The sequence below is a fragment of the Lygodium microphyllum genome, chromosome 25, assembly GCF_053477565.2.
Source record: "Lygodium microphyllum isolate KBCC chromosome 25, Lygodium_microphyllum_v1.1.10, whole genome shotgun sequence".
In the NCBI taxonomy this organism is placed as follows: Eukaryota; Viridiplantae; Streptophyta; class Polypodiopsida; order Schizaeales; family Lygodiaceae; genus Lygodium; species Lygodium microphyllum.
In genome coordinates this window covers 8,969,665-8,994,120 of record NC_141159.1, presented here as the reverse complement: position 1 = coordinate 8,994,120, position 24,456 = coordinate 8,969,665, and the positions used below count along the sequence as shown (strand labels likewise).

General features: G+C 41.0%; 1 pseudogene; it reads left to right on the top strand.

The window, feature by feature from the left end:
* The first annotated feature begins 10,360 nt into the window (after positions 1–10,360).
* LOC148013896 (large ribosomal subunit protein uL18y pseudogene) lies at positions 10,361–22,244 on the top strand (annotated as a pseudogene).
* Positions 22,245–24,456: the final 2,212 nt, after the last annotated feature.

The window sequence follows — 24,456 nt, the reverse complement described above, 5'->3', positions numbered from 1 at the left end:
CATATCATCCTCAGACATTGAAGATCCAATGGTGGCAAGCTGATCCACTATGTTCTTGATCTCTGTAGTGTAGGCTCGAATGCTTCTGCCATTCCTAGACATGTTATTGAACTATTGCTTTAGCTGAATCTTTCTTGCATGTGTTACATTTCCATAATTCTTCATGAGTATGTCCCATGCATCCTTTGGGGAACTGCATCCCAGTAATCTGTATAACTATAGCATCTGATATACATAAGGAAAACCAATGTAACACCTTGCGTGCTCTCTCAATCCATAGCTTATGAGCCCTTTTCTGATCATTTGTCGGATTCCTTTCATATATTTTAGATTCAACATCATCACATGTACATAAGTCCCAATAACCTCTGCCAACCAAAAAATTCTTCATACGGAACGTCCATAAAGCAAAATTTTTGTTGTCCATCTTTTCTCCCACAATTTGATTGACATTGTCAGTGCCTTGAGCATTTGCCATAGTTGCAGCTTAGGTATTCAATGATGTATACAACCTGTAAGTATATGACTCCTTTTCCTACAATTCAGGACCAATTTCTTGCTATTCAGGACAGTTTCCTACAATTCAGGATAGTTTTCCTAACAACCAGCTTGCTGTAAACTGTATTCCAACAATGAAAAAACAGAGTCAACTGAGTATAAACCAAGCTCAAATCAGTTCAAAACATTCTATAGTAGTGGCAAAACATCCTAGCAACAAACTATATCCATACAAGTATCAATGTTTGTATTGTATGCAAGTAGCAGTACCAAATACAGCCAACCCATTGCTATAACTAGTAGTATTTTCTCTGTTAAAACAAGAGTATTCAGACCCCAAAACAACCCTAAAACATCTCATTCAGTTGCCACTCTATGCAGGAGTTGATATGTCCAATCGGTCAGAATATATTGCATATATGTCAACTGAAGATGATAGGTATCCTTCCTACAGACAATAACTGGTCAATACCCCAGTATAACCAGCAAAAAATCAGTCCAAACTTTGGACTTTCACCACTCAGAATATCCCAAAAAGCATCTACCACTCAAGTGGTATGATCCAAGCATTTGTCAGTAGCAAAAAAGCATCACAAATACTTCAACCCTGTAGGTATATTGTTTCCAAATTCAAGACAGCAACCAATTCACTATTTCCAACCTACAAATAAGCTCCAAAACTAAGCATTTAACACCCCAATATCATGCTCAAATGCATGATAATAAGGGCATATACATTGTTAGGATGAAAGCCACCAATGCCCTGGAATCACGTGCTGTTTACTGCAATAAACGGCCAATCTGCACATGTCTATGCTGAATATACAAAATCTATGAGGAATTTGAAAAAACTTTCTTCTGCAAAGTTGTAGACCATGTCGAAACGGTCAAGAGTTGTGGGCGATTTCTTCAAAAACCATTTTCGTAGCAAGTTATAGCTTCTATAAAAAATGGGCTATATGCACAGTCTCCTTTGATGATGTTTTCTTCAAAGCTAATGCCTTGATGTCAAATGGCCACTGCCAAGCCTTCAGGCTTCAGGCATTCAAGCTCTGATACCATGTTGGAAGAGAGGGAGAGAGAGAGAGTGGAGCGGAAGATGAGCCTTAGCTCGTTGTTGTTGTTCTTCCATTATTCTTCCATCATACAAACTGAAAGAGACTTACACACATAGGTATGACTGACCAAGACTAACTGTGGTTAAGTCACTAACTACACCGACTTGTTGAATGTCACACACGTGTACAGCTATATCTAGCTAAAGTCGATCACACACGTAAAGATAGACTGATTGAAGAGTAACGGGAGCTTGATATTCTAACACTAACCCTGCTGATACATGGTTGCACGGTGGGTTACTAGGGTACCGCAAAACCCAAGCACCCTTAACCCTCAATAAAAAGGTCCTAGTTAGAAGGGACAACCAGCAATTGCCCATATCCACTAATATGTGCATGCCTTTTCCCTTTTCATTTCACCTCTCCATCATGATTTTCACCTACGAGCATGGTGACTTTCACCCCTTCCTTGACATGCTAGTTACTACAACCATCATGACATCGTGCGTGGCACCAACAACCTCTACATATTTGCACCTATGTGCAGTGCTCTTTGAGTGTTGATGATGCACAACATGTTTAAAATGGTGTCTCCTTCATCTAGGCATGTCCTCCCTCAATTCATTTCAACTTCTGCCAAGTTTTTGTGGTCAATTGCTTCTACTATGTGGTTGTCTACATGCATTCATATGTGTACTATTGATTTCCTAATATCTACACATGAGGCAGCATGCATCAAAAAACAATCATATTCTTCTCTTTCTACTTCATTATTGATTGCTATGTGCAAGCATGCAAATGCTGTGGACCATGAATGTATATGGGGAGACTATGCACAATGGAAAAGTACTCCTTCACTTATCATTCTATCGTTCATGCAATGTGTTTGATCAAACATGGGTTGGCCTCTAATGGCTAATTGAATGAATCTTTCCTCGTCTCCTTGACAATAAGAGGTAGAGCTTGAGTGGAAGCACACAAGCAGAAGCAAGAGCTATGGTGGATGGGCAAGACAGCAAGAGAAAGAGACACCATATGTGAGAACTCCAATAATCACAATGTGTGACCAGCCTCCCCTTATTGAGTAACTGAAAGAATAAAGAATAAAGTAACAATAATGGGTGCTTAGCACCTGCAATGTACAAGTATGCAACCATTGTGTGTGTAGTAAATACAAGGTGGTATAAGCACATACACCTTTACCCCCAACAACCTCCCACTTAAAGGTGAATGTGCATCTATTAAGGAGGGAATAACAAAAAAAGTGACAAAGTACAATAGGATGAGGAATAGATGACATCTCATTCTATGCCCATCATCTTCTTAAGGAAGGTAAAACATTCAGGTGAGAGACTTTTAGTAAGTAGATCTGCAATATTCTCATGTTGGGGGTAAAGGCGCCTCCGCCTAGCCGCCCATGTGTTACTACACTGACAGTACCTGCCACTGCACACTGCAGGTGGAGGTGGCAGGTGCCCATCACATTCACTTATTCTTTATTCTTTTAGTGACAATTTGAATAAAGGAAGGCCTGGCCACACATTGTGGTTGTTGGAGTTCCCATTTGTGTCTCTCTCTCTTCTTACTCTTGCTCTCTGCCATAGCTCACTTCCAAGCAAGCTTCGATCCTTCTCACCTTTCATCTCATTAGTCGAGATCATGATACAAGCTCAACAAACTTATCCTCTACCACCTCCCTAATGAAGTGATAACACACCTCGATGTGCTTTGTCTTTGTATGGAACAAGGTCTATGCCACTAGAGGGCCTAACCGTAGGGCCTCCTTGCAAGCCTCAATGGTTGCAATATACTCTGCCTTAGTAGCAGATAAGGCTATGCATTTCTACACCTTGGACATCTAAGAAATAACACCTCTAGCAAAGGTAAAGACCTACCCAGATGTGGACTTCCTATTATCTACATGTGCTACATAGTCAAAGTCAATGTAACCCACAACTGTAGTATCTTGTCCACCATAGCAAATGCACATATCTGCAGTGCCTTTCAAGTACCTCATGATACCCTTCATGGCATCCTAATGTTGTCAATTGGGTGTAGCCATATAGGATGCCATAACTCCCACTACAAATGCTATGTCAAGGCAAACCATTCACTACAAATGCATAAGGGATCTTGGCTATCTCGGCCTTTTGATAATCTAATTGGGGAAAATCTTCATGATTGACCTTCACATGGGAAGGTAAAGGACAGCCAATAGGCTTGACATCTTGCATATGGAAGTGCTGAAGGACCTTCTGTGTGTGTACTCCTTCTATGTGTAAAATAGCTAGTTCTCACAGCAAACCAAATAATTGGAAATTCATGAAATACACCATGCTTGCAAAGAAATACACCATGTTTGCAAGGAAGCCATAGCCAAGGTAGCTAGGCATGAAATAATATTTCCATAGAAGGATGAGAATCATAGATGGATGTTGCAACATGAATACTCACCTCGTGTCAAGGTGGGACATGGTATGCACACAATATCTTGGTAGCTAAGAGCATGCACCCTCTTAGTTGGTGGGAAGAAGGATCCTCAAAGCATGTATTGCTTGAAAGTGGCAAAAAAAAATCCCTCACATGTTACATCTCCATCTTTTATACTTAATCCTAGCCTACTCTAGACTAAGGTGACTTATGCTTTATTACAAGCCATACCGGCCTAAAAGATCTTTGTCCTCAAAGCTGAATTGGAAATAAATTACAAAGATGATTACAAAGATGGCTTGAATAATTTAGAATCATGCTATAATTAAGCTCCATGTTGATAAAGATCAAAATAGTTGATGAAGAAGGACCATATAAATGGAACAGACTGCTGTAAACTGTCCAAAACAGGATGTAGTACAAAATTGGTCATATATGGAACTAGAAGTGGCAGATTTCCATGGGCGAGATATAGAAATGTAGAGACAACATGTAGTATCCAACCATGCCTTTAAAATTGAATTTTGATGCCAATGAGATAATTTACATTCTCACAGAAATTTAATATAGCAAGTTGTACTGCCTTGTTTATGAACTGTCCTCTTGCTTAAGCCATGGAAATTGTTCCAAATATGATACTTGTTGCCATGAAGACTCTTCAATAGGCAAACCCTTCCATTTGACAAGGTATTCCACAAGAATACAGTTCCTTAGAACTTTCTCCTACTTGCCAATAATCTTCTCGGGCTCATAGATGATCAAACCATCATCATCCAAGGGAGGTAGTTCTTCAAGAGCTTGAATTTGAGGACCCACATACTTTTTAAGCTAGGACATGAAAGACATTATGGATTCTTGTGTTTGAAGGTAAGTCTAGTTGATAAGTAAGATCCCCAACTCGCTTGACAATATGGTAAGGACCATAAAACCTATGAGCAAGTTTGTTGTGTCCTCCTTTAAGAGAAGCATAACGTGACTTGGGAACCTTCAAAAATACCCATTCATCTTCCTCAAACTCCACATGTCTTCTTTTCTCATCCGCATAGACCTTCATCGTCTCTTGAGCTTTATGAATACTGTCCTTGCATTTCTTAATAAGAGCCTCCATCTACATCTTCATGAAACAATGCAGAGGGTACTTGTACTTTGTAGCCATATAAAGCTTCAAAAGGAGACATTCCAATGCTCATATGGTAAGTATTGTTGTAACAAAACTCCGCAAGATGGAGCCCTTAGCCGCATGCATTTTGTGTCTTATGGCAAAAGTGCCTCAAATAAATTTCTAGCCATTGGTTAACTCTTTCGGTTTGCCCATCCATTTGTGGGTGATATGTAGGAGTCAAAAGAGTCCCCATTGAAGAGAACAAAATCCTCCAAAAGCTGCCCATAACCTTAGTGTCGCAATTGGACACAATCTTCGCTGGCATACCATGAAGCTTGAAAATACATTCCATGAATTGTTGAGCCACTTGCTTTGTTGTAAATTGGGCCTTAGTTGGGATGAAATGGGCTGATTTAGTCAACCGATCAACTACCACATAAATGCTATTCCACCCATGCTTAGTTGTAGGCAATCCCACAATAAAATCCATAGAAATATCAGTCCACTTGCCTTGAGTAATAGGGAGTGGCTGAAGTAAGTTGCCGGGTAGAAGAGAAGAGTCTTTATTTTGTTGACATGGAAGACATTGCATCACATAATCCTGACATCCCGCCAAATTCCATTCCAATAGCTCTTATGGATGTTGTCAAATGCTTTGAATAACCCATGATAGCCTGCTAAAGGTGAAGAATGCATCTCATGAAAAATACGGTCTTTGAAAGAGGATTGTGGTGTCAAGTATACTCTACCATGATACCATAAAAGACCATTGTGCCAATTGAAATTGGGATACTCTTCTCCTTTACCTTGCTAAAATTCCTTCATCATCTTTGATGCTTGCTCATCAAGCAAATATTCTTCTTGGATGTCATGAATCCAATCCTTATGTATAATTGAAATTGAAGACATAGAACATGCCCACATACATAATAAAGCATATGCCACAACATTATCTTTTCCAACCATGTAGGATATTTCAAAATCATAGCTTTAAAGAGTAGCTAGCCACCTCCTTTGTCAAATTTGATTGTTTGGGAAAGCAAGTATTTCAGCATGCGGTGATTGCTCTTCACCTTGAAATGGCTGCCATATATAGTGATACCACTTTTTGATAGCATGCAAAATTGCCAACATCTCTTGTTATAGACATGTAGTTGACACTCCTTGTCATCAAGCTTGCGACTTTCATAGGCTATAACTCCATGGTCTTGATACAAAACAACCCCAACTCCTCTTCCACTAGCATCTGCACATACAATGAATTCCTTAAAGAAATCCGGGCATACAAGAATAGGTGCTGAAACTAATAGAGATTTCAGCTCATTGAAGCTCTTGTCAGCTATGGAATCCCAAAAGAAAGCTTATTTCTTCAGCCTATCGATCAAAGGAGCCGCCACATGAGCATAATTTTTTATAAACCTCCTGTAGAATGAAGACAATCCAAGGAAACTCCTCAAGGAAGTAGAATTCGTAGGAATAGGCCAATCTTTGACACATTTCACCTTGTTAGGATCCACAAGAATGCCTTGCTCGCCCACAATGTGACCCAAGTATTCCACTTCATCTTCCATGAAAGAACACTTTGATATTTTGGCAAAGAGTGTGTATCTTCTTAATGTGTCAAAGACCTCTCGCACATGTATCAAATGCTCATCCTTGGATTTGCTATAAATGAGGATATCATCAAAGAATATAAGGACTATTTTGAGCAAGAAAGGCTACAATATCTTATTCATGAGTGCTTGAAAAGTAGCGAGCACATTTGAAAGCCCAAATGGCATGACCAAGAAGTGGTATAACCCCCTTTCAAACCTAAAGATTGTTTTATACTCATCCCCTTCCTTCATTCGAATTTGATGATAGCCGGAACGAAGATCAATCTTGGTGAAGACCTTTGCATCTTTGAGCTCATCCAAGAGGTCATCAATGCGAGGAATCGGGTATCTATTCTTCACCGTGGACTTGTTAAGCTCCCTATAATCAATGCACATGTGAAAAGATCCATTTTTCTTCTTTACCAAGAGCACAGGAGAGGCAAACGAAGATTGACTTAGTTGAATTAAACCCATTTGCAACAACTCTTTAACTTGTCTTTCCACCTCTTCCCTTTCAAACTTTGACAAACGATAGGGAGGTTTGTTGATGGGTTTTGTGTTGGGCAGCAAGTCAATAGGGTGATCTACCTCTCTCTTTGGAGGCAAAGATGATGGTTGCTGAAATAAATCTTTGTATTCCTCCAATAGCTCTTCCATTCTAAGATCCTTTTGCTTTGAAGAAGATGATGGCTGATTTGGTGGCTGCTCTTCATCCACTTTCGCAAGCAAAAGAGTGAATATGCATGACTGTGCATTGATTTCTTTACGTATCTTCTTCATAGAGATGAGTTCCATTTTCTTTTGACTAATGCCCTTCAATATTATTTGCTGTCCATTCCATTTGAACTCCATCAGTGTGTTTTCCAAGTCCAAAGAAAAATTTCCAATGGTTTTCAACCAATCACAGCCAATGACAATCTCTATGGGACCCATTTCCAAAGTGATCAAGTCCACTTCTAAAGTATATGAAGGAGATAGAGTGATAGGAGTATGCAGGCATACTTCATTACTTGATTCATAAGCTCCATTAGCCACTTAGATCTTCAACAACACTTGCATTTGTTGAGGAAGCAATCTCAGCCCATGCAAAGATTTGGTATTAATGAAGCTATGGATGCTGCCCGTATCAATCAAAAGGTGAACCACTCTTCCATTGATCATCCCTTCAAGTCTAAGGGTGTTTTCTTCCTTACAATCGGTCCATGCATAATGAGAAATTGCACATAAAGAACCTCCAGATCAAAAGAAAAGTTGTCCACAATATCATAAAATTCATAATTATTTCCTTCATCTTCATCATGCATTTCTTCAACCATAGGGTTTTCTTCCACATGAAACATATTTCCCTCTTCACTTTCATCTTCATCTGGCTCATTGATGATGATAAAGTTAAGGTTGCTATTTTTGGATTTGCATTTTAATATATGGTCTTGTGTCCACTTTTCTCCACACTTGAAGCATAACCCTTTGGCCCTTATGTCCCTTATTTGATCATTTGAAAGGATCTTGCTGTAAGTGCTATTTTGAGATCCCTTTTGTGCATTTTCATCCCTTGCAAAGCTTTGTTTTGCTTCAACCATTGGCCTATAACCATTTCCTCCACTTGGTTTTGATCCATAGACCGTTGGATATGTAGGTGACTTGCTGTAATTACTGCTGTAAGTACTAGTTCCCTTGCCTTCTTGCCTAAATACATCCCTTTGCTGACTGAAATGTGCTCCAACTCTTGAAGGCTGATTAGGCAATGAATACCCTGCACTTTTTGGCTAAACACCCATTGATTCTCTTCTATATTTCTGCCCATACCTTTCAGCATATAAAATGGCTTCATGAATTGTCTTGGGCTGCATTGCACCTACTTTCAAAGAGAGGGCTGAATCTAGACCAAATATGTATTTGTTTAACTTGGCCAAATCATCAATCCCTTCAATGTACATAAAAAGATTAAGGAACATATAAGAGTAATCATGAACATACATGTCCCTTTGTTGAAGACCATACCATCTTCTTTGCCATCTTTCTTTCTCCATTGGAGTGACAAACACTTCCAACATTGCCTTCTTAAAATCCTCCAAAGAAGCAAAATTGTGACCAACTCTTTGCATATATCTCCACCATGTATGCGCGTAGCCTTCAAGATGGAGTCCCGCAAAATAGATATTGGCTTCATCATGGCAAGGGAAAAGTGTAAAGTACATCTCTAATTTGTTTACCCATTCTTCCCACTCCGTTGGAAATGCATTATCCCCCTTGAAGTTGTAAATGGTAATATTTTCTTTGTACTCCCTTTCATTATAGGTTGGCTGGAAATTGTTGGAGTGCTGCCCAAAAGATGATTGTCTCCAAGAATCTCTATTCATCGAATCTCTTCCAAAAGAGTTTGGTCTAGAATTATTAGCACCATGATGCGGTTGTCTCAATCCAAAAGAATGATGCTGTCCATTAGTGGGCTGACCATGAAATGACGTCTTTGTTGATGATATCATGAAATGACCTTCTTTCATCAAATCTTCCACTCTTATCATGAAAGTCCGATTATTTTTACTTAATGGTATATTGAGAGGGAAAAGATTTGTAGAAGGGGTCACATCCATGAAACTCTTCATTCTCTTCTTCTCTTAGGTCCTCCTCTTCTTCATAAGTAACCTCACTTCTTGAATTGAATTGAGGACGAGTATGATGCTTTGATGACATTGGTGGCTAATAATGAGCACTCTTCAGTGTTGATGGCTCTCCTTTCTCAAAGGTTAACATTGTAGGCTGATCAATCCCCTTTCCTTTCATATTGGAGGGCTGGGCTGAAGTATTTTCAATATGAGAAGTGGGTACATTTGGTGGGAAAGATGTGGTTTGAGTCTTCAAGTCCGTGATAGCTACTACTATATCTTCAAATCCACTCTTCATAAACTTGACCAGCTCTGCTGAAGTCCTTCATCCACTTTGTTGGATGTGTTCTCAACCTTCCCTAAAGATTTGGATAGTTTCTCATAATGATCATGTATCCCAATGTTCAGCATACACATCTCTCTTGAAATCATGAGATCTTCAAAAGGTTCGTGAGACAAGGGATTTCCATCATTACCCACTCGTGCACTATGAGCATTACCAATGCTTACAACATCATCTTTTTGGTCATGATTGAGGAATTTATTAGTGTTTTTTTTATCGTTGATATATTCTCTGATGTCTTCTTGAATGGTCTCCATGACTTGATCTTTTCTTTTGTTTTTGGCCATTATGGATAGGTGGTGTCAAAGATAATTATAGGGAAGAAAACTGTCAATATCTTGCTTAGTATTGCACCAATGCCAATGGTTTCTTGATGCAAAGGAAGCTTATATAGCAGGGATACTCCAGATTTAGCAAGAACTCAGCTTGCAATAGGGTATATGGGTGAAATGAACTCAAATAGTGCACCCCTGTCAGAAAAATTGCTATAACTTTTGCTTCCGGAGTCTGATTACTCAAATTTTTTATTCAAATAGAAGTTTGATATTCCCTATTCAAATCAAGCTATCAAGCTCCCAAATTAGATCATGACAGAAATTCCTATAATAGAAACTATGAACCTGTCTTGTGAATTCCTGTAACCTGTAAACACCCTGTAAAAGCCATGTTTCACCCTAAAATGGATCTTTTAGTACTTGTAGACCCCCAAAACAACTAATAGACCTATGATGGACTGTAGGGCACTTGTAGGTATCCAGGAAACACTTGCAACTGACAGGTACATGTTGGAAAGACATATATATCTATTCAAGGATATCACAAATTGTCATGTTTGGTACCACTAGTCTTCAGATCTTCATCCACTCTTTCCCAAGTGGTCTTCCGTGGTCCACCACCTGTGGTGAGAGATAAAATGACAGGACAGGCACCTAAATGGGCTTTGAAACTCTAGAAGGTGTGCAAAGTTCCTTCTAGGCTAGGTTGTGCACCCCTACGGAGTCTTAAATAGTAAGGAGGGTCACCTCTCTATTGTCTTGCTATCTCGTTTGGCTTCAACCTTTTTCCTCGGTTGGAATATGCATGGCAAAGCTAGTATTCTAACAATCAAAGCATGATATGGATGGCTGAATCAAAATTTTTCCATTTCATGATATGCAAGAATTGGGATGGAATAAGGCTGAAAATGAAATGGGTATAGGTAAGGAATACCTACAGCAGTGACTCACTGCTTTACAATTTTATTTCACTTACCATTGGGTAAAATTTTCATTCTTGGCATTGAAACAAGAGGCAAACAATTCAATGTCAAGGTTAGGGCAAAATGGATGAAAATTAGAGCCTTGAGAGTGATTATTTCAGTGGAATGAAAGTGATCTTTGCGAGCAATGGATGTGTGATTTGCATGTAGCAAATGGAAGAAGCTCCCTCTTTCTCTCTTTTACTCATAAAATTGCATATGACTCATGAGAAATTAAAAATAGACTAAAAGAGAAGGTAAAGTAAGATGAAGTGACTCAAGATTGGGTTCAATCTCCCCTCGACATGAAGTGGGCAGCTCCCTTCATTCATGCCGTATTTATAATAATATTATGAAATCTTCTTTGCCCAAGATTTAGGCCCTTTACAATCACTCTTGCATAAAGAGTTTGAGTGAACTAGAAAAGAGATAGAGTAATCTGAATTAATGGATGCTAGCAGTTGTGCATCCCACAACTCTCTAGAACCATTAATATTTTATTGGACATATCTTCTAAAAATCTATTTTGCTAATAAATATTTACATAGAGGCTATGCGCACGCTTTATAAGAAATAACGGTGCATCTAATACAATAATCCAATAATTGCCAAATAAATTCTTGAGAAAATAATCTTTAGAATGCTTGCGCGTGGCGCGCCTTTCCAATTCTCCTTGCTCTACACATTAGTTGCCAAAAATTCAAAAAATCATGTTAGAATAATAACCAACTGAATAATTGCAGCTAGCCACATAAATCAATTAATTTGGAATTCCATACAATAATTAATTCACAAAAATGTTAATACTCGTGTGGATAAAATGGTACCACCCACGTTCACACTTGCATCAATGCCTGGAAAGGATAGGCGTCCCCATCGACCTTCCGCCTAAGACAATTCTTAGGAACGTGCCCCGCATTGACAAAGAACCATTTAAGGCGCTCATCCCGCCAACATACACACAAAGCAGAACCATTTAAGGCGCTCATCCCTTTGCGTAGGGGCCACCTAGCAACATACATGTTGTTACCGTTGGATGCTGAAAATTGCCTTTGGTCTTTAGATTGCTTCTTTTCAGCGTCATGAGCTAGGGATATGGCTTCGTCCAGGTTATTGGGCTTGAACATGTTGACTTCGGCTTGGATGGATCATATACTTTCTCTTGAAGGTAGATTCGGCCACTGGCTCCACCATTTGGAGTTGCAAGAGAGTGCTCCAAAATCTTTCAGTGTATTGAGGGATAGACTCACGTTCCCATTGCATGAATAGGTCTCATTGTTGTTGCATGCGGGGCTCGAATTGTGCAGGGAGAAAATTTGCAAGAACCTTCTTGCAAAATTCATTCCATGTGAGAGGACGATCAATGCTTTTATGCGTGACATCCCACCATAGTGCAGCTTTCTCAATAAAATAATGAGATGCACGTTTAATTTTATCACTTTCTGAGTATTTCTCATTGTCAAAATAAGCTTCGAACTGACTTAACCATGATAGAATTTTGCAACCATCTTTAAGACCATCAAAAGAATTAAATTTGAATGTATGCTTGCTTATCTTGGACTCCCTTCGACTAGCGTTGACATCCAAAGTAGTGTTGATGGTGAGAACTAGGTTGCTGTTGTTGGTAGAAATTTCAGTGGCAGGATGCTTGAGGGACTTCAGTTCTTGCTCCAGTTGTACGTGGTGTTGACACTCTTCTTCAAGCTGCATGGATATTAAATCCATACACTGCTCCAAGGTTGGCTCAGGAAGCGGTGATGCAGAGTCGAAATTGGCCATGATTGCTTGATGGAGAAATCCGGCGATTTAGGACGCCTTGAAAGGTGAGAAGGATCGAAGCTTGCACGCAAGCTATGGTGGGAGAGCAAGAGCAAGAAAGAGAGAGACAAGAAATGGGAACTCCAACAGTCACAATGTGTGACCGGGCCTTCCTTTATTTACTAGTCACTAAAATGAATGTAAAGAATAAAGTGACGTGACGGGCGCCCGCCACCTGCAGTGTGCAGTGGTGGGTACTGTCAGTGTAGTAATACATGGGGCGGCACGGTGGAGGCGCCTTTACCCCAACAACCTCCCACTTAAAGGCGAATCTGCCCCAGTGAGAGAGAAAAGAAAAGAAAAAGATAGTACAACTGTACATAGGTACAAGGGATGAGGAAAGGAAACATCTCATCCAATGCCCATCAATCTCCTGAGGAAGGCAAAACGCTCAGTAGTGAGGCTTTTCGTGAGCAGATCTGCAGGATTCTTGTCAGTGGTGGAGATCTTGACAAGGTCAACAGACTTGTCCTCCACGACACCACGTATGAAGTGATACCTCACCTCAATGTGTTTCGTCTTCACATGGAAGACCGGATTCTTAGCCAATTGAATGGCACTCATAGAATCCGAATGCAGTGTAGGTATAACATCAATCCCAAGGTCAACAACTAGACGGCCTAGCCATATGGCCTCCTTGCAAGCCTCAGTGGCTGCAACATACTCGGCCTCAGTGGTAGACAAAGCCGTACACTTCTGAACTCTGGACATCCAAGAGACAGCACCTCCAGCATAGGTGAATACATAGCCAGAAGTGGACTTCCTACTATCTGCATGTCCTGCATAATCGGAGTCAGTGTACCCCATGACCCCTGTATCCTGGCTGCCATAGCAAATACACATATCTGTTGTGTCCTTCAAGTACCTCATGATACCCTTCACGGCATCCCAATGTTTCCTACCAGGTGTAACCATATAGCGTGCCACAACACCAATTGCAAAGGCAATATCTGGACGAGTGGCTATCATGGCATACATCAAACTGCCCACGGCTGAAGCATAAGGGATCTGGGCCATCTTGGCCCTCTGTTCATCTGTCTGCGGACAATCGGCCTATGATACCTTCATATAAGAAGGCAATGGACAGCCAATAGGCTTTACGTCCTGCATGCGGAAGTGCTCAAGGACTTTATGAATATACTCCCTTTGTGACAAGTAGAGGAGTCCCTGATGCCTGTCGCGTCTAATGCATATACCAAGTATGTGAGAGGCATGTCCCAAATCCTTCATCTCAAAGCTCTTCTTCAGCTGAGATTTAAGAGCATCTAGCTCATCATGAGCTTTCCTTGCTATTAGCATATCATCCACATAGAGTACCAAAATAAGCAATGAACCATCACGGGCTTTCTTCGTGTAAAGACACGGATCCATAGCACTCCTGCTGTAGCCCTATGACTGCATAAAGGCATCAAACTTATGATACCATTCCCTAGGTGCCTGCTTCAAGCCATAAAGACTTTTCTTCAACTTGCACACTAGGTGTTCCCTGCCAGGTTCTGCAAAGCCCTTAGGCTGCTCCATATAGATCTCATCATGCAAGTCCCCATGTAAGAAAGCCATCTTGACATCCATCTGATATAGATCTAAGTCAAGCTGAGCAACCAAAGCCAAGACCAAGCGAAGGGTGGTCATCTTAACCACAGGAGAAAAGACCTCATCAAAGTCTACACCATGCTCCTGCTTAAAACCCTTTGCTACCAATCTAGCCTTGTATGCCGGCTTGGGGTGTCCAGGGGTACTTTTCAGCTTGTACACCCACTTGCATGTCAAAGCCTTCTTGCCCTTAGGCAAGGCAACCAAATCTCAAGTCTCATTCTTATGCAAGGAGTCGATCTCAGACTGCATAGCCCTCTCCCAAGAGTGACTATCACCCCTGCACATAGCCTCATCATAAGTGAAAGGCTCTCCTGCATCTATAACCAAAACATAATGCATAGAGGGCTAAAATCTATCAGGTGGACGTCTGTCTCTAGCAGACCGTCTCACTGCAGGCTCTGCTGCCTGCCCAGTTGCTTGTCCAATACCTTGACCATGAGCATCTGCTGCAGCTGTAGGCTGTCCAACTGGCTGTGCAGGAGCTCTAGGCTCCTCCTGAAAGATCACTCTGCGGATCTCAACCACCTTCTCAGGCTGCCTGTGCAACTTGTCTTCATAGAAGACTACATCATGGTTGCGTACTATTTTCCGTGCCTGCGGATCCCATAGGTGATAGCCCATCTCTCCTGAATCACCATAACCAAGAAAGATGCATTTAATGCTCTTTAGATCCAACTTACTCCTCTTGTCCTTGGGCACATGGCAGAATGCCTCACATCCAAAGACATGGAGATGCGCATAAGAGGGTGGCTTACCAGCCCAAACTTCCTCTGCAACCTGGAAATCCAATCCACTAGAAGGCGATCGGTTTATGACATGCACTGCCGTACTAATTGCCTCAGTCCAAAAGCTCTGTGGTAGGCCTGCATGGCTAAGCATAGAGCGGACACGCTCCTAAATAGTCCTGTTCATGCGCTCAGCCAAACCATTCTGGGCGGGGGTGTAAGGGGCGGTCAACTGATGCTTAATACCCCTGTCATCACAAAATTGCTCAAAAGAATGTGAGATATATTCTCCCCCATTGTCAATCCTAAGGCATTTCAGTCTATACCCAGTCTGGTTCTCAACAAGAGCAAGCCAACACTAAAAGACTGCCAAGACATCAGACTTTTGCTTTATGGGATAAGCCCACACTTTCCTAGAAAAATCATCAATGAAGGTAACAAAGTACTTCGTGCCACCCTTAGACATACATGGCATGGGCTCACAAACATTTGAATGCACCAAAGCCAAGGGCTCACTCATGCATGGCCTACCCAATTTCTTATGCGTAGACCTATTCTGCTTACCATAAAGACAATGATCACACAAGTCAAAACGTGCATAGTCTAAAGGTGGAAGATACTGCAAACCAGATAACATTTTCATTCCCTTCAAAGACATATGCCCCAAACGGGCATGCCAAAGTGATACATGTGGGATAGAACCCACTGCCAAAACATGGTCTACAGAAGACCCAGATACAACAAGAGGATAGAGGCTGCCAGCCTTGGCGCCTCTAGCAAACACAAGTCTGCCTCTGGTAATCTTCCAGGCAGAATCCCCAAAACAAACATGAAACCCTGCATCATCCAACTGTCCTGCAGACATAAGACTGCACGTAAGCGCAGGTACATGACGTACATCCCTGAGCAAAAAGCAACTGCTAGTGGAAAACTGCAACGGAATATCTCCACAGCCCACAATATCAAGAGACCTGTCATCTCCAAGTCTGACTGATCCAGATACAGTACGGTAAGAGTGAAACCATTCACGGTAAGGCATCACATGGAAGGATGCACCTGAATCCAATAACCAGCACTGTGCATACATACTAGGTGTCTCAGTCAAGTGTGAGGCATCAGAAGAACTAGCTGCAAGTATGAACTCATCACCACCTTCGGAATCCTCGGTCTGCGTGACATTAATTTCCTCAATCTTGACGCTGGACTTCGCAGGTACTATGCTGCGATCAGAGGACTTCTCCTGCACTTTCTCTTTCCCCTTATCCTTGCGCAACTCATGACACTGTGGTCTGATATGGCCCTTTTTCCCACAATGATGACAAGTGATTAGCGTTGCGCCCACGCGACTTACTACGCGACTTTCCACGAGATTTAGACTGACCCTTCTGCGAGTCACGGCCGCGGCCATGACCACGATCATTCCTATCATTCCTGCCTCCAACTGTCAAAGCATGTGAAATATGAGAGGCATCCAAGTTTTTGCGATTAACCTCTTCATGCAGAAGAGCACTCTCAACATCATTCAGTTTCAGAGAAGCACTAGAGGCACATAGGGCAGTGCGGAATACATCCCATGACTCATTCAGAGTACCAAGCAAGAAAAGAGGAGTTACTTCCTCTCCAAAGGTGATATCCTGCGAAGTCAGGTTCTTCAGTATAGCATGGAACTGGCTCAAGTGAGTAGACATAGTCGCATTATCCTTCATGCACAGATCCATAAGCTGCTTCAACCAGTACATCTGACTCGTCGGACTTTTCTTATCATAAAGATTCTTTATCTTATTCCATAGATCCCATGCACTCTGTGTTTCCTCAAATACATTATAATGTACCTGTTCAGTGATAGACAATACAATCGTGGACTTGCATAGCTCATCAAGTTCAAGCCAGTCGTCATTGTTCATAGTTTCAGGTTGCTCCCCGCTCAACCGAAGTGGCTTAATCTGAGATTTCTGCACCAAGACCTGCCAAATTTTACTCTTCCAATATCTTTGTGATGTTAAATATGGCATTATTAGTCGAAGAGGACGCCATAATGCAGGCTGGAAATGCACAGACAGTCTAAAACTGCTTGCTGTTTTATTGCAGAAAGTGCCCAAAATCCACTGAAATGAGCTCCAAATGGCGAGAAGTGTGCCAAAAAATGCTGCCCACTTAGTACTAGGTGCGGTACACCAAATCAAGATATTTCAACATAAAAAATACTGCTCAGTCCACCAATAAATGCTTGCTGTAATAAATTTCAGAATTGCAACAATGAGAGCAAACTGTCCCAAAACTGGATCTAATGTCAACTAAACAATGCTAGGTCCAAAGCCGGCATAAAGAGGACAAAGCAAAGCCAAATGACAATGAAAATACATGAGCATAACACCGAGAGATGTCAAATAGCATCTGCCAGTAAGAGGCACACCCCCAGACAATCTAGGCAACATGTACATGCAACTGCCAAAACCTGACACAAATAGGTGTCTGCTCAAAAGAAAGCGGATCCAAAACTGAGACTCAGCTCATAAGCATCCTGTGAACCAAGACATATACTCAATGCAACATCCAATTGTCGGAGTATAATCCCAAAGTCTCAATACATCTGTAACTGCTCAATGGCATAGACTACTCCAATACATATAACTGCTCCAATAGCATGTAATCCCTGCTCAAGGTCAAGTAAGCATGCAAGATGCTCCCACTGGCACAAAAGGCAACGAGTTAAGGACTCAAGCAACCCAAGACAAAGTACCAGTGATAAGTGACCAAGTCAATGCGTCATACGCATCCCAAGAGCATGACATACATGAAGCAACTGATGGAAGCAACCAACGAGCAATACATAATCCCAAAATAAGATCTCTATCAACTCAATGACATTTGATAGCAACCAAATAAATGATCAAACTGAGTCAGAAATGCTCAAATACATCCAAGGCAAAGCTCCCAATGTCGGTAAAGCATAGACAAACCAAGCGGCATATATCACAAACCAAAGCATGTAATGTATGAAGCCTAACTGTCAAGCATAGACATGAGGCATAAGCGGTCCAAGAGCATGCCAAGAGCATTCCCTTTTCAATGGGGTGGTAGCAAGGGAAGGTAAGGGTTAAGATAACATGGCTGCCCTTGTAAGCACATGGTGTGACCAAGGGTTTAGACAAGGAGTGGCATTCCACTCCCCCCCCAAAGCTTGGATGCAATATGTCCCTAATTATAGTAGTGGGGTTGGGGTAAACTGCAAGGAGAGAGAGAGAGAGAGAGAGAGAGAGAGAGAGAGAGAGAGAGAGAGAGAGAGAGAGAGAGAGAGAGAGAGAGAGAGAGAGAGAGAGAGAGAGAGAGGGGGGGGGGAGAGAGAGGGGGGAGAGGGAGAGAGAGCTATTTATGTGGGGGTTTCCAACATTTTTTAGAGAAAACTAAAACTGATCTAGGGTAAAGTATCTAGTTAAAAAAATGTACTAGTTGGATGACACTTTTTTGGAATGCAGTGCCCCTTTTATTTATTATTAGCAGATTGGACTAGTTACATGATGGAGTGGGTTGCCTTTGTGGTTAGAGCAATGATTTTCTAGCGCATTGATTGGGTGACAAGAGTTCAAAACTCGTCATCTTACTCATCCAATTGAGTTTTTATAATTATATGCTTCTATCATAAGTTAATGGCCTTTTATTTTGTTTCTCCAAAATTATGATTGCTTTGTAGATGTCTTTACACTTTTTGGAAGGGTATCACATAACTAGCTCCTCTACCTTAGGTCATGTGGATCAACTTCCAATTTTCTATGTGAACTGAGTAAAAAGGCCTCCTAAAATAGGGGAAAAGTGTCTTGTTGCACAATTTTATGCATTTCTTGTTTGGGCACTATAAATGATGAGGATTCGAGGCACATCACTACATGCAGCTTGCATTATATGATTATAGTGTTGTCATTTCCCCTCTTGTTATCAACTCGCCTTGTATTCTCAACATCACAAGCATCTCTCTCTCTCTCTCTCTCTCTCTCTCTCTCTCTCTCTCTCTCTCTCTCTCTCTCTCTCTCTCTCTCTCTCTCTCTCTCTCTCTCTCTCTCTCTCTCTCTCTCTCTCTCTCTCTCTCTCTCTCTCTCAAAGAACAATTTCTTATTCTAAGGACTATCTACAAGTTTGGTGTAGTTGATGTGTTGCATAATACTTGTCATTAAGAGCATGGAGTGTGCATGCTGCAATGTTAGTCCTCAAGACCATTATTGCACCATGTCATGGACTACAAAACATGTACCCTTGATTAATATTTGGAACGCGTTCTTAAAACTATAGTATTTATGAAACATGAATGTGAAAATTATCTTTTGCAATTTTTGAAGTTTGCACACAGTTAACCATGTTTTTAAGGTGAAGAAGAATTGATCTAGACATGTGTGTTAAGTAATGGTGTAGTAGAGCTGAATCTTCTCAAAATAGATTTAGTCATGTGCCTAAAGTGGAGTGACCTAACTTATCGAAAACCCTTTCTTATAATGTAGGTCTTGTAGCATAATATGGGACTTGATTATGAACTCTTGCAAATAGGATGAGGTGGTTTGTATTGGCAGATTCACAAGCTCTTCATAGTGTAAGAGAGGGTATTTGCCTACAATCATAAAGCATACAACTTCATAGTCCTTGCATGGTGTGTCATCTAACAACAAGTGCAACATTAGGCTTGCATGTGAGCATGGAGCAAGTACAATATTAGATGATCATAGGACCACACATTGGAAGGGTAGTGAATGTAGGTATAGCATTAGGTTTGCATGTGACCATAAATCAAATTTTTGAGTTCTTTGTTGCTCTAATGGAGCATGGAGAAGCCCTATAGACCACACATTGAAAGGCCTAAAAATAAAGGTACAACATCACACTTACATTTATCAATTAAGTAGCTTTATTTATTTGCTTATTAATGCTTTAATTTAGCATCATATAGCTGTAAAGATCATGCTTTGGGAGGATTGAGAATGCCAATATAGCATGAAGCCTACATGTGAACATGAAGTATCTAAATGTGAGTGTTTTTTGCTGCTCTGAGTGAGCATGGAGCACATCTATGTGAGTGTCCTTTGCTACTCTATATGAGCATGGAGTAGGAGAAGATGTTAGTTTCATTTGCTACTGAATGTGAACATGGAGATACCTAAAGCACAAATTAGCCCTTAAGCTAAAACAATCAAAGAAATGCTCATTAGGCTAAATTTGAAAGCTTTCATGCTAGTCACAACAATGTGTGAAATCAGAAGAGGTATGCCATAGTCAATGCCTTTGGTGGTTGCACTCTAATATTCAAATTGGACTAGAATGGGGTACACATTTTTATGTAGGGATATCATTTGAATGAAACTTTCCAACACATGCATTCCTACATGCCATAGGCCATTACCATGTACTTGACTTTGTATTGACAAAACATTGCAACTCTGCCTCAAACTACTCCCTACAATGGTGGTCCCACCAAAGGTAATGAACATCCCTGTTGTGGACCTCTTGCTTACTATGTCACTAGCCTAATGAACATCCACAAAATACTCCAAGTTTTCAACATGCAGGTATTATGTTGAATCGCACTCCTTTCATGCCATGGGGGTCTCAGGAGAGAAGCTCTATCCATGTGACTATCTCCCATACTGCTATTGCTCCAATTGCCACTCTTACACCTTCGGCTTATGCAGTAGTTTCACATGCACCCATGTCTTCTGGACCACCTTTAACTACTAAAGGCATTGTTTGCAAGCTATTTGGATCTTTTATGAGCAAATTATCTGTGAGTTGCTGCTTTTGCTGTGAATAAATTGCCAAAATCTACTTTAGTTGTTGTAGACAACAAGAGCAACATTTAAAGGATGAGCAATAAGTATGAGATGTTGATGATGTCTCACATTTGGCAAGCAAGGTAGATGTGGGTATTGTGAATCTTGATCTTGATCACAATCCACTCAAGGGGGTGACTCCGTCTAGACAATTGGAGATGCCTGCAAGGTCAACGGAGAGGGGGTCCCTTGATGATGGGATGGTGTGGCTTTACAGAGGATAGCCACGATGTACTTCAAGGGTGAGGGCTTGTCACAAGGAAAGGAGAGCATAACCAGTAGTAGCTCATCTTTTTGATTGTGTGTGGAATCATCAAGAAGTTTGCAAAAACACAAGCAATGCCTAATTCTTATTGACCAGAGGAAGAAGAGATGAAGGAAAGAGTATTTCCTCATGTTTGGTGTTTATGGTTGGCTATAAAAATTGCTAATCACTAGTTAGTATCTAATACTAATTAGAAGATTGCATCATCAAGTCTCATATTACAATGCATGTGGTACTTTTCAAATGAGCATGTTCTCTATATGCAATAGTCATAACAATAAGTGTTAAAAATACAGTGTATGTGCATGCTCCCAAAGGTTTTGGCTACATCCCATGTGCACTTGCAATTCAGGCCAAACCTCCCTTGATGACAGATAGCAAGTGCAGTTAGTAGCAACTAATGATTTATTAGAAAAATTGTGGTGGCCTAGAAAAGAAGTGGCTAGGCTGCTGAAGGATAGCACAAGGGGGAGAAGTATTAATCTCTTGAGATATTGAGCGAACTACAGTATTTGATCAAAGGGTGGCCACGCTTATGAAGGTGTTGTGCATGTAACCCTTGAGAGGGATGATACTTCTTCATGAAGGGTACAAGGAGCATATGCTCATGAGCTACCCTCCTATGGATTGAAGGTGGTCTTGACCAATTATGTTGCAGTGTATTGCACTAGACTCGGTTCATAGAGTTTTGAAAGAGTATGCTCGAAATGTTGAGGCTTCAAGTGAAGACTATAATGTCAAAGTTGGTAATGAACGCCATCCTTTTAGGGCCTTGTTGCATGTCTTGTTCAAAATACCACTGGAAATGGGGTCTTTAAGGCCCTCAAGGGTGCCTTTGGCTACAAGGAGGACAAGTCATTGAATGCAGACATTCATAGAAACTACATTCTCGAAGGTCATGCTGAGCTTGAAAAATATAAGCTCAAATTTAGTGCCTTTATCAAAGAAAGAATAGAGCAAAAAGATCTTGAAAACATTTACAAGAAATCTCATGCAAGCATTCATGTTAATCCATTGATTAAACACACTGAAAAGCATGTGCCTTTTGAGAGGAAGAGTTGTAACATGAAGAAACTTATGTACGAAGAGAGAAAAGAAAACCTAATAAGTTGACTCAATGCTCTTAATAATGATAATAATGATGATGAGGAAGAGGAGTGATAGAGTTTGCAGCTATTGGTTGTGAGAGAATCAAGGATCAATTAGGTGGTTGGTGTCAAAGAACATTATTGATTAGATTGACCTATCTTGCTTTAGGAATGTCTCATTTTTGGGTGTTTCAATTGAAGAAGGAGAGAGAGAAGGGGAAGAAGAGGGAGAGAGAGGAGAAGGAGAAGAAGGAGAAGAAGGAGAAGAAGAGAGAGACAGGAGAAGGAGAAGAAGGAGAGAGAAGAAGGAGAAGAAGAGAGAGAGAGGAGAAGGAGAAGAAGGAGAAGAAGGAGAGAGAAGGAGAAGAAGAGGGTGAGAGAGGAGAAGAAGAAGAAGGAGAAGAAGGAGAGAGAGAAGGAGAAGAAGAGGGAGAGAGAGGAGAAGGAGAAGAAGGAGAGAGAGAGAGAAGAGAGGGACAGAAGGAGAAGAAGAAGAAGAAGAAGAGGAAGAGAGAGAGAGAGAAGGAGAGGAAGAAGGGAAGGAGAAGAAGAAGAGAAAAAGAAGAAGAAGAAAAGTAGTGAGAGAGAAGGAGAAGAAGAAGAGAAGAAGGAGAAGAAGAGAGAAAGAAGTAGAAGAGCGCATTATTTCACATAAAATAATAGCTGTTAAACCAGTTCAGTGCATGAATAGTCATTTAGAATTCATGCTTCGCGATCATGACTAAAAGAAACACCTGAAATGATAGTTTTCGATGGATAGAAACCTAGACCTTCATGAGATCCGGTGCATTAGGAATAAGTATAATTGCATGTGAATTGTTTTATCGATCATGCTGTGGACTATCGCAAATGGATATGCTCCTATCTTAATTGAAGCCGATGACCTAACCCTAAATGGATTGTTGACCCAAGTTATGCTTGGTTGTTTGAAAAAGGTTGTAAAAGTGTTTTGATACATCCAAGTTAAATTCTGATTGTGCATGCAATGGGATTGCGATGCCTTGAAGCAAGAGGTTGTGCATTCAAGCGTTTGTTAATGTGGTTTTGGATGTTAACCCAAGTGGGGTGTGATTGATGATTGCATGGCCTAGTCTGAGATGACTGATTGCCATGGAAACAAAAAGGGATGTTTTCCCTAGTAATTGTTTTTAAGTTGGTTGCTTCAGCTGTGGTTGATTTCCTAAAGGGATAATTAAGGAAGGATGGCGGTAGCTACTCCCTGCGAACTGCCAAACCCTAACCAAGGGGGTTGTGAATCCGCGCCGAGAATGTGGACCGAACCCGCCGCGAGAGGTCTCTCCGTGGAAATTACTTGGCGTAAGAGGACGCTTGGGTGTCATTGGGGGCTCTGGCCATAAATCCCAATGCCTCCGGGCCCTACACAAGTGTTCTACATGACTCTGGATGGGATCTGGAGGCCTTGATACTAGTTACAAGGTGGAATCTTGGTAGGATAAACCTTCGGGTTTTATTGCCGAAAGACGGAATGATTTTTCTACGGAGGCAGAAAGGAACACTTAATTCTCCTGGATGGGCGGAAGACAAACATTAATCTGAAGATAAGTTAAGGAAGTGTTTGATCTTGTTTTATCTTGTCTTCGTGTCTGTGCTCTAAATTACGTAAAGGAACTTGTGACTAACGGGTTAATTAAGGAAGCTGCTTTTATATGTCAAACATAACGTGGTAGGTAATTAGATAACTAAAACAACCCCCGAGGGAAGCATGGTGGATGTGACCAATGGGTCTATCCTACAGAAGGGTGGTCTCGGCTAGCTGAGAGCTTTCCTCAAAGGAAATGTTAACGAGAAATGTTAGGAAAAAAGTCGGTCTATGACCTTAAACAATGTTGGCTAGGACCGCGACCTTCAGGTCGATCCTAATGGGAACGGTTGAATAAGTTCCGTTGCAGGGGAGACTCGAGAGACCCTAGTTGGCAAACCCCATGTCATTCCTTGGGAGTGACGGGCAGCGTCTTCTAGAGATATCTCTTGATGGGCTGCTAAGACATGTCCCACGATTTGAGGAGCGGGCACGTTACAGAAATAAACTTGATTTGATAATGACAATATGAGAGTGAATTTACATAGTTAATCTAACTCATCCCAAGTAGCTTGATTAATTTCTTCGAGCTTTACACTAGGTGGTGAACTTGTTTCTTTTGAACTAGTATCTACCATACCTATCTTTCAATAGGTGAAATTAGTGTCGTCAAACTTTTTAATATTGAAGATAGCACTATCATTTGCAGAACCGGTCATAATGATAGTATATCAATGCAAAATCC